The following is a 6,430-nucleotide window of genomic DNA, read 5'->3' as shown; positions in this document are numbered from 1 at the left end:
TTCAACATCACACATTCCAGGAATAATTGCTTGTAAACAATAAACCGTTACTTGAAAACGTCGTGAGATGTGGTATTTATCAAAAATGATACTCGACAACATGAAATTAATTTGAATAAAAGCATATGCCCCTGTTTCTAAAGAATTGATACTTTTTTCCCCTTAACAATATCGATGCATTACCTTATAGTCCCTGAGCATCAAGGTCATACCAGGGAACCTCTTTCAAATCTTCTTGCCCAACCTGATGGCAAACAAAGTCCTCAGATGAAGATAAAAACACACAATTCGTGTTCAGGTGAAAGCGTTTTTGCCGCAAAATTCCATAACATGAAAAACAGGTAAAACATTTGTTCGCACATTGCATCACCTTGTAGCACACAGCACATAATTGCAAGCAATCTTAATCCTGGAGAGAGGAAGATGTCCCTCTATCAAGCAAGCGCACTGTAAAGGACGTCTGATACAGATATAATTATCGTGTCTTAAATTCAGTTTTCCCTTGAAGAGATTCTGTACCGTTAAGCCGTAAGATAAGCATAGGCAATTCAGCTTAAGCAATTTTTTGTCATTTGCATAAAGCAATATTGTGGAGGCAGGCCGCTGCATAAAAATGTATAAAAAACGATGCTTCCTTACAAAATAAAGATAACTCTATTTCACTCGGATTAACATCCGTAAATTGCCTGTCACTGTTTCAAACTTCTCTTACTTAGATAAACCCATGAATGCGTAATTAATAATGAATAATAATAACAATAGGCAAATTATAATAAATGAAATAAGGAGAAAAAACACTTAATTTGTCTAGGTCCATGGTCTAGGATTATTAAGGGGTGAGGGGGGCCTTGGATTCGAAGCCGACCCCTCCCCCCCCCCCCCCACACACACACACAAATTTTGCGTGGGGTTCGAGGCCCGCCGAAGGCCCTCGACATCTTTTGGTATTGTAGAGAGCGTACGGTGCCATTTGGTACGGTTTAGGACTATGATTCATCTAGTCAAAATTTTAATTTCAAGAGGGGCCCAGAAATCAAAGGGGGGGGGGGGGGGGGGGTCAGGATCCCCTCACCCCCCCCCCCTCTAAATCCGCCACTGATGATAATTGCATCCCGGGTAACAGTGTTTTATTGCTTAAGCTTAGATCGGCTTAGATTCGGAGCTTACAGAAGTAATTTACCCACTGTCTTTGAAAATCGGGGTTTTACTGAAATCGTATGGACGGCAGTGTTATTTCCATGGTTAACGCGACAGGGAGTACGGACAAACATACCCGTTGCGGAGGGTATATAAACTTACATTCCGCGCCAGTGTACTTGGATGAGCTCGAGCTTCTCTGAGGGGGTATTCAGAAAAAGTTGATCAGCGGATTAACTGATCCAGAGATCAAACCCAATTTAAAGCTTGCCGCATAATCACCTAATAGACATTATATATATATATATATTCCTTGCGGGAATTACGTGGTAATATTTTCATTGGGTCGGCCATATTTGGTCCGCGGATCTGTTAATCCACGGATAAACTTTGGTTCTGAATAGGGATCGTCAACTGATCTCGTTCCAGATGTGAAGAAACCATTTCCCGAAGCACGAGCTCGAAAATTAGGGGAAGGAATGCGTAAACAGCAATGAAGCGTGTCGAGATCGATGTTGAATTGTGCGTATCAAAGCTATTAAGCAACTGGGGATAATCACGCTGTCAATCAGCCATCAAATGCCAAAATGGCAACCTAGGGCAGTTTTAATAGGCAATTGGAATTACATATAAGCCACCAATCAATCTTTCCCAGAAACATTTGTCCACGAAGATCAATCGGATCAAATTGAATGGAACACTTTTAATGACGTTATCAACGTTCGAATACACGTCGCCAATTTAATTTAGAAAGGCCTTATTACACGTCATATGCATTTACTTCACTGAAAACCTGTATCATCCCTTCATTGCTGTATTTTAAATATGTGTAATATACATTGTAGGGATGAATTGCTTTAAATTATCTTTAAATCGACATGATATATTAGACGCTATACATGTACATATAAATATTGGTGTTTAGTTCTATGAGTCTTTCAACGTAATATTTTGGGATGGAGGCGTTTTGTCAAATATTTCCGTGACTGTTCATGCCACTTTTTCAAATATATCCGTTAATTTCTTTCCACACTGGACGGCATCATAGTGTATAGAATAGCAAAAATAATTGGGCAAGACTTAATTATGCAAATGTCACACAAACTGTGTCCATCACGGACCTGACTGAAATGTTCGCCTTTTGTGCAATAACCCACAGAGGTCAAGTTTCATTTCAAGGCTTTTTTGCAAAAATCAAATCCCGTAAAACATTTGTTTTCGTTATATCAAATTAACTTTACTGTAATTATACCGGGCCACATCATCTGGCGGTGCCATCTACCGGTCGGGCCACATCATCTGGTGGTGCCGTCTACCGACCAGAGCACAGAAATGTTATAGTTATACATGAACAGGTCATTAATTTGATCCACACCTCTTATCGCAGTCATTTCTCAAAGCACCTCTGATATTTTATGTTAAAACTGCTATTAGATTGACATTTGAGATAGACAGGCCAAAAGTTTTCTCCAAGACGCTAATCGTCCTATATTCTAGGTCGCAGTCATGACTCAGTCCTCTCATGATTTCGCCTCTTTTGTTTTTGTATAATCTGACATTTTGTTGTCTGATTTGGCTTTGATATGATAATTGCCCACAGTATGTAATCAAAACATTGATTTTAACACAAATGATTTCAGTGCTTATTAACACATCCCCTTCCTTTATATAGGCCTACTCATCTAATTATTTATACTGTAGTTTTCTTCGAAAATTGGCCAAATGACAACAGCAAGGGAGAATAAACATGTCTTGATTTTTCTTCCAAGCGTGCCACGGGACACAGTTCTAAATTGAAGTCTGATTACGGCAATATCACAATAATCACGTTCGTAACACGGTGTACATACAGTGTACCTCTTCATGCGGAAAGTCTATATGAGTCTTACATTCTAATAAAACAGTTGGGAGCTTTTAAACAACAAGTAATATCAATGGCCTTGTTTCATCAAAAATATACTGTCGTTGTCATAAATGCAAACTTGAATTCACTGGTTTATAAATAGCATATCTTTAATTTTAATGTGCACATAAATTAGGTACCCGGTGTATTTTTCATCGTTTTTAAATACCTTAATATATCTGCATGTACATACAAAAAAACATCACAGTAATATTTTGAAGTCAAAACAGACACTTATCACAAGATTCTTGCCAATTCTGCCTGCTCATCAACTCCTGAAATCACTTCTCCTAGCTCATTACACGCATATACTTATGTCTAGAAAATCAAAGAAAGCAGTGTTCAAACCATACTTACCAGTTCTGTCTGAGGGATATACACAACCAAATGAATACCGCGTGTCAGCCAGACTGCTTCCAAACAAACTTAACTACCAGTCTAGTTTTCCCTATTGCCCGTCTTTTGTATAATTGATACATTCACCTTTTCTAATCAGCGAGACCATCCCTGCTTGTATCAGCTAAGTTTGCACTGGGGTTTGACTGATGTATGTATAACTGATTCAGTCTCAATTGTCTGCGGATTTAAAACACATAGCTATAGCAATTTCTATTTTCAAAGGCGCGTTCATATTTGTTTCGTAGTGGACCGGGTGTAGAGTAGCTGACCTCCATAGAAAAAAAAAATTGACTGACGTCACGGGATATTGACTAACTGACGTTAGTGGGAACTGTTCAAGTGACGTCACCGAAAATAGATATGTGACATCACCGGGGACTGATTTTAATGAAGGTAACTTAAAAGTATTGTCTCCAGTCGATCCAAACACGTGTCAGCCCCATCGGAACGTACATGTACATGTAGGCCATTAAACCCCATGTTAAGCAATATGGCCGTTCGATGACGTCAGTATGTCTATACCAACTACCAATATAACGTAGTTGACCCTGTTATGAGAGCGACCATTAATAGCAAATTGAGCCGCGCATGTCCGATTCTAATAATGTGGCTTTTAATGCATCTCAGTAAGCTATTGTCCAATTTCCGTTTTGCCAGAAATGCCTCATTTGTGCCACCGGTAATTGTAAGTTAGTGAAAAATGTCTCACGGGACTGCCTGTGGTTGATTGTGCTGTTGAGTATCCATGCTTATGCTGTCAACGTGTACATGGATGTCTACAGATATTATATGACCCATAAGCTTTTATTTGAATACAGTGATTGTGATTGCTTTAACAACTCTACTGTTCTCGTGGGCTCATGATATGATGATAACCTCAATGTTTTAATTGAGCAAGACTCTTTCACCATGGGCAAATCACTCTAGTTCCGCAGCCAAAATCTCAGTTGTCTTCTATGACAACGTACCGAGTCTTGTTTGCTTGCGTTCTTTCCCTTTGACATTTGTTATGAACTTTTCCAAATATATCGATAATGTTAATTTCTAGAACACACGCAAAAATGATTATGCCTGCTATACAATCCAACACATTAATTTCTGTATGTGTGTCACTGTGTGTGTGGTTGTGTGTGTGTGTGTGGGGGGGGGGGGGGGGGGGAGGGGGGGCAAGACTTTGTCTGTGTTTATGTGCGTGTGTGTCTCTGTTTGTACCGTTATTCATTCTGTACATGTATACCGATTAACCCAGCCGGGAATCAGTGGACTGCACTAAGTAAAAGATTACACCATGCCAACTGGAATACGTTTCCAGTTTTATCTCTTTTTTGCCTTGGTCATTTGTCTTCCACATTCTTGGAAAACTGCCTTTGGAGCACTTCTCCTTCCCGCACGGAATACACATTATATGCCGGCAATCGCTCGTCCCGATTATAAATGCATTTAGCGGAAGATCCTTTAATACCACTGCCTTATCTTTGTCAGAACTCATTCCTTGTGATAATAGATGACGGCTGTGAGCATATATTTATCTTACCGGATCAGGAGTAGTCTTAGATTGACGATGGAATCCATTCTTTAATATCATCTGTGCTCTCAATGAAGTAATTTCCAGACGTTTCAACGCAACTGTTCAATTCCTGCACTTTTTTGTGCTTTTTGGTTTAAGTTAAATTCAAGGACTCTTATACAGAAACATATATAGAGAGAGACAGAGAGAGTTTTTTTTTGAAGATTCTTATGTTTAAGTACCAACATGCCAATCTCTTGCTCATTTCTGATGTATTTATCTTCTCAATTCCCAGAGCAACCTTGGTAAATCTAATGCACGTCACCTCGTGGGGATTCAAATATCTATAGGACATTCACCTTTGGAGTGTTTGGATAAGCCGCATCCAATAGCAATGAAAACTTACTGCATGATATTTGAATATTCTATTTTTAACAGATTTCAAACTTATGTACGCTGTTAAAAGCGAGTAAATAACCATATGAATAAACAAACAAACAAACAAACATATAAATAAATAAATAAATAAATAAATAAATAAATAAATAAGTTCACCCTAGGTGGACGGATAACGCTTTGGGGTACCCAGACATTTTGCTATATGCCTTAGCATTGCCAATACCTCTCGTAGTTCTGCTATAGTCTAGATGACTGGTGCAAAAATTGCTCAAAAGGTGGAAAAAGCATGAAACTTGGCACAAATGTTCTTTGGACTAAGCTGATCATTTTCAAGGGCAGTGCCCAAAATTTCAAAGCGTTGCTTAGCAACCGTTGCTAAGAAAGTGATTTACCTTAGTAACAAGCTAATTGGACCTTTCTTGTTCAGTTTAAATGATTTAAAAAGGCTTTTAATAATGTTTCAAACCATCAGAACTATCACTTTACTATTTTAAGACATTAAAAACCCAAGTAAACCATTGCAACAGTTGCTAGGCAGCATATTACCCTAGCAACAAGTATTTAACATTGTATATTTAATAATATATATTTAATAATATATATACAGATATTTCTGTAGCATTTTACATACCCTCCAGTTCCTACATCTTTCTGTTCCCATTCTACATATACTAACATGTTTCTTAATTATTAAGATAGGTACATAAATAGTGTATGCTTGCACAAACCCAAATACAAATCTTTCCGGAGATCTATCAATGACCACACCTAAATTATCTTTAGCGGGGCAAATGATGCACATCCAAACATTTTTTACATGTGGACAATCCCAAAAAAGGTACAGAATATTTTCCCTAGCAGTATTGCAAAATTCTCAAATTCATAAGATAAGCATAAGTATTGAATATTCTATTATTTATTCCGAATTGGAGCAACTTCATTTTCTTGTGATCCGTTTCTTAAATGTTAGTTCCCAAGTATCAGTACTCAAGGTTTTTTTTAAAATATGTCTGCCATTCACTTACACCTTTATCTGGTGATATTATATGGCTTTGGAGGATTTTTTGCGAAAAAATATCTGGATG

The sequence above is a fragment of the Lingula anatina genome, chromosome 8, assembly GCF_051362555.1.
Source record: "Lingula anatina isolate TDL-2025a chromosome 8, LinAna3.0, whole genome shotgun sequence".
NCBI lineage: Eukaryota > Metazoa > Brachiopoda > Lingulata > Lingulida > Lingulidae > Lingula > Lingula anatina.
Note: the sequence above shows the minus strand (reverse complement) of the source record.